General features: G+C 35.0%; 1 protein-coding gene across 4 annotated transcripts in view; it reads right to left on the bottom strand.

Annotated features, from left to right (window-relative positions):
• Window positions 1–13281, bottom strand: part of MYO1B (myosin IB) — a 2891345-nt gene that overhangs the window by 238494 nt on the left and 2639570 nt on the right. The gene's annotated exons all lie outside the window — the stretch shown is intronic.

The following is a 13281-nucleotide window of genomic DNA, read 5'->3' as shown; positions in this document are numbered from 1 at the left end:
TTAAATTTTTAGTAATTCTGTTTGTATATTCTCATAAGTAAGAATACTGTTTAATCAATTCTGTTTAAAATTAAGATCCCAAAGAGGAACCACCAGTTTTCTTGGAGGCCTCTTATGCAAAATCCGTTTCAAAAACATTTTGGTATGTGAATGCACTGAAAGAGGAGGATCCATGGGTAGACATGCTGAAATTGTTGTAAATGAACCTTTATGGAGGAGTAAAAAAGGCCATAGGATAGTAACTCACACAAGTACTGTAAAACCAGAGAAACACTAGCCCCTAATCGGTTCATGTTGCTGGCACCAACTAGAAAACCTTTTCCGTTTGCTAACGTGTGATTTTATAGTAGCAGACTTTCTTGCCTCCATTAGTACCTGCTGCATGTCCTCAGTAAATAGCCATCTAAAGGGAATTAAGACCCTATCGTCCAGTCATTTAGTTGAAGGTATATGCATTAAACAACCCAAATCCTGTGAGCAAATTCATTCTGTGAGGAAGCTTGTGATAACTGACCCGACCATTTCCAAAAGAAGGGAACACAACTACTGCCTGGCTCAAAAGGGAGTCACCACAATGATCTTGGGAGATTCCTTTTCAATCTTCAGAAATACCATGGATATTAGTGGAAAGGATGGAAAAGTATACAAGAACATTCCTGCCCAAGGAAAAGAAAAGGCATATGTCTTCCAATATGGAGTCCTGGAGCAGCATCTTTCTATCTGATTATTCAGAGAGAAGGCAAACAGTTTTACTTGAGGAGCTACCCATAAATGGATCAAATCTTGGAAGACCCCCCCCCCCATCTTTTTTCCATTAATGAGGGTCTGCCCTTGTCCTGCTCAGCTTGTCTGCCACAGTTCTGTTCTGGCAGGATGTAAGATGTCTAATGAGTGAGATTGTGCTGTAAAGTTACATCCCAAGTTAAAGGGGTAAGATCTAGTTCACCTTTGCTTGTTGATGTACCACATGAATGTGGTATTGTCTATAATAACTTGAAGGGGTCCAGGGAACCAAAGATGATTCAGAGAGCTGAGTGCTCTGATCAGGGAAAGCATCTATTTTATATTAATTTATGTGCTTGCTTCTGTCCTTGGTGTCCCACATATACTGTATTTTTATCCCTCCTGAAACTGCTCCCTGAGCAAAGTCTGAAGTGTCTGTGGTGATAGACTACACTGGAACAGGGAGGCAGAAGGGAATACCTGCACTTAGGGATATTTGCAGTCTCCACAAAGTGATTTGTCTTCTGACAAACCCCAAGACTGGAATTTGAAAAGACAAAAGATGTTCGTGCAGGGACCAAAGAGATGTCAGATACCATTGCATCTTTCTCATGGGGAGTCTTGACAGAGGTGTCATGAGAATCACAGATGCCATGAGATGCAAAATCCTGAGGTATTTCTCCACATTGACTGAAGTATGAGTGGAAAACCTTAGAAAAAGATTGATACATATATTTTTTTTTTTTCCTGTGGAAGAAAGGTTCTTTAAACTGAGGTATCTAGCAGTCAACCCAGGAACACAATCCTATGTGAAGGAGTCAAAAAAGACTTTTGAATGTGCTCTTGGAATCCCAGCTTGTGTAACAGGTCCCTTTGCAAGTTAAGCAAGCCACCTAAATATGGAAAAATGTGGATGCCCTGTAGCCTGCGATGAGCTATAACTGGAGCTAGACAACTTGGTGAACATTCTTAGTGCTGTGAATAGTCCAAAGGATAAGGCAGGGAACTGATAATGTGATCCAGGAAGGTGTACATTAGTTTGCTGAAATATATCTTCGACGAACGTCTATTCAGTGACACGTATTCAGTGAAAATCACTTCCTTGATTCGCTGAATTTTCCAAGGGCAGTGAAACAACTGACGCACAGCACAACAGAACCAACAAATAGTAAATCAAACCCACCCAAGTGGGGGGCTGAACCCCCAACTATATATATATATATATATATACATATATATACACACACACACACACACACACACACACACACACACACACACACCACCTCCAAAATCGCACTACAGTGGGGAAAAGAGGAAAGCTGTGTAGTTGGCCAACTACTTCATTGCCCTATAGTAACACGTTTTAAATAAGAAGTTTTAAGAAAAAGCAAGTAAATGAAAAAAAATACTGAATATTATAAGGCATTTTCTTCTACTAAAAAATGTATGCTTGTCAGGTTTCTGTCTGGTTCTCATGTCTCAAGGAGACAATTTGATAAAGAGAATTGGCTGGGAGGAAATGTTTGCTGAAAGCGTCAAGTGCTTTCCCATCTGAGAGAGCTATAAAGATAAGACAAAGCCAGAAAGCACATAGTAGAAGCACAGGCTGTACCATGTGTCTTAGTGTGGATAACCTTTCTTATAGGTTATCTCAAGTCTGATTGCGGCTGTCAGTTTGGAACATTTTTTTCCTATTAGGAGGGTAAAACTTCAATTCAATATTTGAAGATGTACATAGTTTTGTGTGTAATTATTAAGTTAACAGGTTTTAGGGGGTATTGGGGTATGTTTTCTTTTTTTGCTTGATGGCTTTCAATAAAACAAAACATTCTGTAAGATGCGACATAGGCTCAAATGGAGATGAAAAGAAACAACTGTATAAAAGATTAAGCTGCCAAACAGTATACGCATGTAACACAAAAGCTGGAACTAGACATTTAAAAAACACTGTTATACATAAAAGGTGTGAATAATAACTTTTCCAGAAAATGATGCATTCTGTAATGTCTTTAAATGTCAATGGTCTCAGAGACGCATACAAAAAATAAAGAGTAGTGAACTATATTAAAATATGTAGAGTCCAAATGACTATGTTACAGGAGACACGCTTGGAAAAAAGTTAACATGTGAATTTGATAAAGAAAGGCTTTCAGGATGGTTATTCAGTGGAATATCTGGGGCAAAGGAGAAAAAGGAGTACTTCATGCAGGCCCATTTCAATACTAAACCATGATTATAAAGTGTTTATGTCTATAAATGGCTAATAGAATGGCAAAACTGATGCCAAAATTGACAGATATGGATCAGTGTGGTTTTGTGGAGACGAGCCAAACATCTGACAACATTAACAGAACATTGATGATCTGGTCTATATTATATTCTCGAATGCCACCAATGTCGATTCTGACACTGCCGACACAAGAATATCGAATGCTCAGAATCGCAAGCATGTAAACAGAAATCTCCCCTTACTGCAATGTAGTGTTTTCTCGGAGTTGGTATATTTAAGTAGCGGGGTGTGTTGTTGCACAGCTCCCCACGTGGGGGGTGCAGGGGGCTTGCCCCCCTGCTTAAACCCATTAGTGTACTTTTTTCTTTTTCTTTTTTGTCTTTTTATAAGGTCGATGTTTGAAGACATCGACCATATGTTGTTTGATGTCTTCAAATGTTGATCTTATAATATAGACTCGATGATCCAGAGGAAAGCAGAATGTAAGAAAATACTACTGCTGGGGTGGATCTTGATGCAGAAAAAGAATTTGACAGGGTAATCTGGGACATCTGAGCAAGGCAATGGAAGCATCTCCATTCCCTCAAAAAATTATAAGGATGATTAGGAGAATATAAGAGGGATCAGAGGCAAAAATTAAAATGGGTGGGGCCCTCTCTTACAATTTCTGCTTGAGCAGAGGAACTAGGCAGGGGTGTCCTCTCTCTTCTCCATTGTTATTTCCATTATACTTAGAACCATTGGCAAAGAAAATAAGGGATTCAGAAATCCAAGGATATAACTGGTACGGTAGTCAAGAAAAGTTGGCTCTATTTGTACATGATATTATTTTATACCTGACAAAACCAGAAAGGGACAGTACAGTGTTGTGGAACATTCTGAGACAGTTTTGCATCTTTTCATGATACAAAATTAATGAAGGTGAAACAAAGACATTAGCGGTAAATTATGTCCCCACACAGGAATTGGTTCAGCAATATCCGTATTTATTGGGACATGAAAAATGAAGTATTTAGGAGTATGGATTAAAATGACTCTTGCGTGGCAGCTAAGGATATATGGGAAGAGACAGACAATACAAAACTGAGAAAATGGAAGCTCTGTTATATGGATATTGAAAGTAAGATACAAGCAGTTAAGATGTTTTTAGTCCCTTGAGATTTATACACAAGTCAGGCATATTTTTATCAATCAGAGGAGAAGTTGTTGATAACAATTAATAAAGAACTAAAGGATTTTATCTTGGAAGGAAAGATGGCAAGAGTCAAGTGGGATAAGCTGATTATTCTAATAGAGCAGGGAGGATTGGGATTACCCGATTTAAAGGGGTATTTCAGAGCAACACAGTTAAGGCTCCTATGCATACCAGAAGCAGAAAATTATAATTCAAAGTGGAAAGGGATGATGATGAACAGAGGAAAACTGAAGAAACACAAACTATCAGAAAGTATTTTAAGAACTACGCCAACATGGGAATGGAGAAAGGAGATTCTGCCGATAGGGATGACTGCAATTAGGGTTACGGACAGTAGCCAAGAGAGGGGCTGGAATTTATTGGAGAAAACTAGCAAAGGAACCAAGGTACTGGGAGCAAATAACTTGAGAGGGAAAGGTAACAGAACGGGAAGACGCCAAGAATTTATTTGGACTGCAGGTTAGAGATTGCCTTCCCTAAAAAGGATTGATATCAGAGCATAGGCAAACAGAAAGAAATAGGGGGCCCCAAATGAAAGACCAGTACTGGTAGAGTTTTTAGTTGAATCTAGAATAGAAGCTGCAGTTAAAAAATGAATAATTAGTACAGCATATAAATTATTACATGACAACTATAACAATCAATCAGAGCAGGTTAGAAAGGATTGGGAAGAGAGATTGGATAAGCAATTCATAAAAAAAACAATGGGGGATATATCTATGTCTCCCAAATATGCAACAAAGTCTATAAGATTTAGAAAATGTGCTTGGAACTGTTTTCATAGGTATTTGTATACCCCAAGTAGACTACAAAGAATTTTTCCTCAGATAGATAGCAAATGTTGGAGATGTGATGGGGAAGAAAGAGGTAACTGGGAACATATTTTCTGAGAGTGTAATGAATTGGCAGACTGCTTTGTCAGAGATACTGAGTGAGCAAACAGGTGTAACTAAGGAAATGATTTTTTGAGCTATGATACTGAATTGGAATTGCCTAGACATAGTAATACCTTGCTGGGTGTCTAACTGGTGGCTGCAAAAAAAGCAATTACAAGAAAATGCAAATCAAAAGTCTAAACCAACTTTACTAGAAGTAGTGAATATAGTAACAGAGATAAAACAACTGGAATTAGGATCTTTAGAAAAGGATAGGGGGCAAATTAGATAGTAAAAAATGGGAACTGTGAGAACAATATATGCAGAGGAGGTTTAAAACAAGGGGGGATTTAAATGAGCTATGCAATGTTTGACAGTGAATGGATAGATTATAAGTGATGTATGTTTGCATCTACAACTGTGTCAGTGTGGTTTGTAATGTATATTGTTTGCAACTAGAACTGTGTCAGGATGGTTTGTTTTCATTTATATAAATGTAAGATTGCCTATATCATATGTGATAATTTAATAAAGATGTTTCTTGTTTAAAAAAAAAAAAAAAAAAAAGGCAACAGTAGCTCTCCTTTGCCCAGTGGAGGGACCCCAGCCACCACAGAGGACATTGCTAACCCCTGGTCTCGAGCGGTTGTAGGTGTTACACAAGAGGGATCCGGGGTAGATGACTGGTCTGAGGAACCACTTTTGGCCACAGCAGAGTCACCCACCTGTGGCTGAGGCAAATTGCTAGCCTGCTGTGGTGGCAAAGGCTGATTGCTTAACAACCTCTTTTTATGGTTGGAAGAAGGACCAACCATGGGACCAGTAATTTGTTGCATGGTCAAGTCAAAAGTAGTGCTGCATTCTGGAGAAAACAAGCAGCATAAGCCAGTAAAACTTTAAAGTCTAAAAGTCACTTTTTTCTCAAAAAAAAAAAAAAAAGTAAAAAGCACTTTAAAACACTTTGCCTGCTCCAAAATATTAAATAAACAAAGTTTGTTCACAGGAAAAACAATGGTTTTCAACCACTTTAAACAACTTCTAAAGTGAGAGGGGAAAAGTGCCATCTGTTACATCCTATGCAGGATGTAGCCCATATATCTAAAGCCTTAGCTATATGGGATATATCCTGGAGCAGTGATCAATATGATGAACATGCACACTGTTATACACTTTCATACTAAAACTTGGTGATCTTATACCACTCTGTCACTGGATGCTGAATCTGTATACTTATTGGCTGTAGACATAGTACTGGAGCATAATGTGTTTGTTTTTGACCAACAATGCTACAAGCAATGCAATGGCACAGCTATGGGCACGGCCTGTGCTAATAGCTACACCACTGCAGTTATGGTAGCATGGGAACTCAACTATGTACTCCAGGGTCCTTATAAAGAGTTTGTGTTGTTCTATAGAAGACTTGTTGATGACCTTTTTATCTTATGGGGAGGTACATATGAGCAGTTTCAAGAATTTTTTATATATCTTAATAACACTACCTGCTATCTACGCTTTACTTGTAACCATTCTGTGTCTGATATTGAGTTTTTAGATGTTAAGGTTATTAGGGAACATACAGGTGAAATTATAACAAAATTATACAGTAAAGAATGTTATGTGAATCATCTGCTGTACAGGGAGAGTTCACATCCTCCCTACATCTTTAGGAATGTTGTACGAAACCAGATTTATAGGGCTTCTAGGCTGAATGTAAGAGAAACTGACTTTGAACAACATGTCAATATAGCGGTGGACCATCTTCGTGATAGGGGTTATGAAGAACATATTATTGTACCCAATGTAGCAGCAGTGATTAAAGAGAGGGGTACAAGAGCTCAACCATATTTCTCTGATAGGAACGCTAGTTCATCTACTACAGGGACTGTAGAAAGGAACAGAGGTATACATGGAGCTAGGCTGAAGGTCCCTTTATGTTATACATCTAATGTAGCATAATATATGGCAAGAATAAGGAAGCATTGGAATATTCTTACTACAGATGAGGAAGTTGCCAGATATGTGGACTTTGAACTGAGATTCATGTTTAGGAATAGTAAATCTTTGAAAATGAGATTGTGTTATCTTAGGATTAGTGAATGCCATAGGGACGGTATAGGTACTACACTGTGTTGTTTGTCTTTCGGCTTTTTCCCGGTAGGGGTTGCCACAGCGGAACTCCGGTCCGCTAATTATTGGCAGTAGACTTTTTTACGAAATGCCGAGGTGCCAGCTTGACGCCCAACCTTCAACAAAGGCACGCCCATTTATGCATGCATGTCTTTCGAATGCTACCCAACCGTGGGGAGGACATGCAGACTCCACACAGAAGACACTCCCAAGCCCAGCCGAGAATCGAACGGGAGAACCTCTTGCTGTGAGGTAACAACGCTACTGCTGTACCACCGTGGAATAGGTACTACACCGTGTGGTAAATGCAATTATTGTCAGTTTTTGGACATAGAGGGTGGTTTTTACCATACAGATCAAAAGAAGCTGCATAAGTTTACTGCTTTTGCCACTTGTACAACAGAACATGTAGTATATCTTGTGTATTGTCAGAAATGCAGTAAATTTTATATAGGTAAGACTGACAAGCCTTTTAAAGATAGAATAAGGGAACATATTTATCACATAAGTACGTCCAATTGTGTAAATGCCCTGGCTAAACATATTCATGATACAGATTCTGCACACAGTTTTACGTTTTTAGTTATTGGGAGAATTTCTGATAGTATTAGAATAGGAGACGTGATGCATTAAACAGAGGAACTCGAGTCTACTTGGATTGTCAGGATGAGGGCAAATGTAGGCAGTGGGCTAAATGAAAGTGTACCACTTAGACCGAGGTTAAAATCAAGACCTCTAAGGAGATAGTTTTTATTTAGTAAACCCATGCATCACTATGAAGGTTACTCTAAGTTGTTATATGATAAAAAATGTATATGTGTGTTTTGTCCCATACATGTTGTTTTAAGTTGTTTTATGATATGAAATGTATATGTATGTTTTTAAAATTGTCTTATATATGCATATAGTTGTTACCCTTTTAATTTGTAATTGCTTTTGTCATGTGACTGTATATAAGGTGTGTTTAGGTAGTGCTTTTTCATTACACCTGATGACGCTATCGTGAAAGCGCTTGTGTTTCTCTGTGCTCTAAGTAAAGACTGATACTGGAGACTTTGGCTGTCATGGTTGTGTTCTTTGTTCCTGTAATTATAAAACCAGTTTGATCCATATCTACCAGGGATGGTAAAAAAAATTAAGTCTATCAGTATAAATAGACATAAACATTTTATAGTCTGTATTTAATAACAAAATGGGCCTATATGAAGCACATTTTACAGGATCTTTATCAGACTTTAGTATGGGGGAAATACATGTGTATTTCCAAGAGGGAGGTATAATGCTATTATTTTGACCTATATTGAAAACTGTATGTAGTAGAGTTAATGCTTTAGCAGGCAAAACCTTATAGATTTCAGAAATTATACCATCGTTACCAGGAGCTTTATTTTGCTTAAGTTTGGTTATTTGATCTTTTACTTCTTTAAAAGATATTTGTTTATCTATTAATTTTATTTGTGCTTCAGATAGTCTATTCTTTATATTATTATGTATAAAAGATTGAATATCTTTTATACTATTAATGTTATCATTTAAATTAAAATCTCTAAACTCACTTAATATATTTGGTAAATCAGCTACCATTTTTTTTTGTTGGAGAATAGATTTCTTTAATATGGTGAAGTTTATTTAATCTTTTAGTTTTGTTAGCTAGTATATTCATAGATCTAGGATTTATAGAAAAAGTTATAAGTTTATATTTTTCAAGATTTATTATAACTTTATGGTTTAAAATTTCCATGTATTTACTATTTAAGGTATTTATTTCATTCATTATGTCTTTATCTGGATTCTTTGAAGCATCAAACCTTAAAGTATATAACTTTGTTTGTATATCTTGAAGGTCTTTATCCCATGAAATCATTTTCCCTTTATACCAATCAATAATTTTACCATATAGGTAGGCTTTTAGAGCATCCCAAATTTATATTTCTGAAGTTCCCTGTGTACTATTAAGTTCAATAAACTTTTGTACTTCTGTAGTGAAGAAATCAATAAAATCTGAGTTTAATTATACAGGCTGGTATCTTTTAATTGGAACATTAAATGTGGAGTTTAGTATAAAATCAAATGTGATGGAATTATGGTCCAAAAGGGGACAAGAAATCACTTTTGAGTTTGATAAGAAATCAGTTAAGTTATTGGAAATTAATACCCTATCTATTATTGAATATGAATTATGCCTATGTCAGTAGAATGTATAGAACAGTGACTTAGGATCAGAAATGTTATTATCTTTCATCATGTATGAATCTGAGAATTCATTCAATAATTTAGCTATAGTTGGAATTTTCCTTTTACCACTGGTATTAGAGTATTTTATGTCAGAAATACAGTTAAAATCCCCAGCAAGAATAATACTACCCTTAGAAAATTTAATTATATGTTCTACATGTTGTTTCACTGTTGTAGGTCCAATGCCAGGAATCCAATATATATTTATTAATGTCAAAATTTTCTTATTAAATTCTATAATAACTGAAGATAACAGCCCCTTATCTTTGTAGGTGTCACTTATTTTAGGCATAGGCAATGTGTTTTTCCATAGTATGGCTACCCCCTTTTTTTGTGTATGTTCTGAGCTAATCAAAAGTTTGTAAGATTTTGATTAAAATTTTGTGACATCTTCAGTTAGTAAATCAATTTCTTGGAGAAATATTAACTGAGCATTATGCAATTTAAGATATTTGTTCAAAAATCTTCTCTTATTAGGATTATTTAATCCACTGATGTTTAATGATATACACTTTAATGATGTCATGAAACGTTAATGTTCTGAATATTTGTTGTTGAATAACACTCCTTTGTTCCCATTTTTATAAGTTAATAGAAATTGAATATTAGGAATACAATTATAATTTACACACAAAACATGAAAAACATTTATCCAATGACATGTGTTTACATCAAATTCAATTTTGTAAGATTTGGTGAACATCATAATAACTATTAACAGAAACTTATACTATTCATTAATAACATAGACTCTTTCAAAAAAAAACCCCTAGAGTTAAAAACTCCTAATTCAAGTGACATCTGTCACCCAAACTGACCATCAGGCTAGCAACAACATTCATCTTTTCCCTGTATAAATATATATGTTGTTGCATAATTTCACAAACATCCATTAGAATTGTATGTACCAATTCAATAAACAAATTAAAGTAAATCAAATGTAACTGTTTCATTTTAACTTTTGTCATATGAATTCAACATCATAAATACCGGACACAAATTATATAATAATGCAAAAATCATAACTAATTTATATTTAATTGACTGTTATAATAATAAATAAGCAAACTAATCCCCTGTCTCTTTATGTATTGTGCCAATATCTAACAACATTATTACCCCATCTCCATATATCTTTAAGACCTTTAGTAATTTGAAAGGATTTCTAGATTTGTCAGAATATAAAAAAAAATACTATTTTACATGGTAAACATCTGTATCTGAGACTATACTGTATGTAGCAAACTATAGACATATAGAATATGTTTCAGTCATTATTTATTTATTTTCTATTTGTAATAGAATTATTTTTTATTTTTATTTCTGATTTTTGTGCCTTGTAAAAGAATATTAACTTCTGCTTAGGTGTCATAAAAAGCTTTGTGTATATTCCTTTCCTTTATTTTTCCTTTCTTCTTTCATAAATACTTTAATGGTGTTAGTATATACGCCTTATGTTTGTTGTACTAATCAAAAGAGGCTTAAATTACATAAAATAGAATTAGAAATAAAAGTGTAGAAACATAGGGGTATAAATGTATCAAAAATGCTCTGCTTATACACTCTCATTAATGCTTTTAATATAACAATTATATTATACTAGTTACTTAGCTGCAGTGCATTCATTTGACCTTTATATGGCATCAGAGACCATCTAATCAAGCTATTATCCAGCTCTGTGAGAGTTCTCAGCACAAAGTTCAGACCGCAAATAGCTTCATGGAAACAACACTTTTTTTTCTTGCTTTCTGTTGAGGCATTCACAGTACAAACAGGCAGCAGAGTCATTCATCAGTTCGGATGCATGAGACCAAGGAGGGAAAACTTTTGCAGCTATTTTCTTATTCCCCCTTTTTATTTTTATTTTTGTAAGCCACAGACTATCTCGCGGCAGATAAACACAAAGCAGATAAAACAAAAAGGCAACAGAGGGGAAAAAAGCCAACATGAAACAGTGCAAAGCGAGAAACTCCATCTCTCAAACCCAGCAAACCAATAGACTACCACAGACACACCAATCCACACCAAACCCTTAATTTTAACAACACTGTTATGTATACTATACACTTGTCATACCAATCAATATAAAACTTACACAACCACAATGTTATTATGAAGACAAGTATACAAAATGTAAGGGTTTAATTGTGTGAAAAATGCTTTGACTATGGATATTCATAAATGTTTAAATATAGCAGACACATCAAATATGTTGTTTAGATGCAGTTTTTCAACCAAACTGTAGATGGCATTAGAAACCATTTACTCTATTATTCAGCTTTTACGAAGCTTCTCAGCACAAGGTTCAGACTATAAACGTTTCCATGGAAACAACACTTTTTTCTTGCTCTCCATTGTAGCAGCTGAAATGTGAGGACAAACTAAGGTTGTTTAACAAATCAGATTGATGAGCTTGTGGAGGGAAAACATTTACAGCTTTTCACTGAGAAAACTGTTGATTAGCTTGTGGGAAAACCAGGAAACATAAAACGAACAATAAGAGAGACATAAGGGAGGAAGAAAAGTAATATAAAATGTTAAAAGTCCAACAAACTCCATCTCCCAAACCCGGTAAACCACTAGACCACCAAGAACATATCATTCTATACAAAATCCTCCATTCCTTCACAACTAACAGCAAAGAGGAAAACAGAAAGAAAAACAAAAGAAATAAATTAAAACCTCTCCATAAATATTTACATTTCTAAAATAAATATCAAATGAATTACTGCAAAACATATCAGGTCACTGAAAGGGAGAAAAGACGAACTTTTCATATGTCTATTACCAGAAATAATACCATATTCCAACAGCAGAACAGGAGATGGGAAACATAATTATTAAAGCAACAATATGGCAACAATATCAGTGAAGAGTCTCTCTTCACAGAGAGGCAGGGAAATAAAACAGCAAACAGTTTAAAACAAATTAAATAGATTATTTTGTAACAAAGACTCTCATGTTCTCATCTATAAGTCTCCGTATCTACTACAGTTCCCCAAAATATCATCAATTTCAGTCCCAAATATACAGAGCATTTATTATAACAGACAACAACCACTATATAAAGATAATAAATAAATAAATAAATAAATAGCTTTTACTTGTTATAGAAAATGAACTAGAATAAACTAAAGTTAATAATAACAAACTATAAAATACCATTAAAACAACTATGTACCATAAAAACACTTTTAAACAAGACTCACCTGTTGAACCATTTCTGTTTCCCCAACTTCTGGGTTGGTTTTTAAGACTTGGGTAAGAAAAAGCCATAGTAAAATAGCCTAATAAGTCACTTATTTTTGAGCTTCTTTTTATGTTCAGAGATTTTCCAGGAATTGTTATGAGCATTTCTTTTAAGGCTGACATTTGCCTACTCCATATCCTCTATTTTATCATGCAGTTTTCTTGTTTTGACAAAGGTAATGGCAGAGTCTATGCCATCAAATATTTTTGGACCATCTTGAAGAAATATTTTAATCTGGCAGGAAATAATAGGTGTGTCTTTATTTGGGCTTTCTTTAGTTCTTTTAGCATTGGCAAAAAAAATCTTTCTTTTGGCAATTACAGAAGATGAGTAATCATTATCAAAGTGTATGACATTTTCTTTATATTTGATAGGAGATTTAGCCCAAGCAGTCTTTAACACTATCTCCTTGTCATGAGAAGATAAAAACTTCACCATAACAGATTTAGTAGAATTAGATTTACCTTTTTTTCAGTAGCCAAGGACCTGTGTGCTCTTTCTATCCCATATGAGAGAGCTTCTGGAAGCTGTAATACATCAGGGAGCCAAGATGTTAAGAATTTTTCCATATTATCTTCTTCAACATTATCAGGCAAACCAAAAAGTCTGATATTATTTCTTCTTGATCTGTTCTCTAGATCAT

This window comes from Protopterus annectens, chromosome 6.part0 (genome assembly GCF_019279795.1).
Source record: "Protopterus annectens isolate FY-2018-M chromosome 6.part0, PAN1.0, whole genome shotgun sequence".
NCBI lineage: Eukaryota > Metazoa > Chordata > Ceratodontiformes > Protopteridae > Protopterus > Protopterus annectens.
This window is presented reverse-complemented; position numbering and strand designations above follow the sequence as displayed.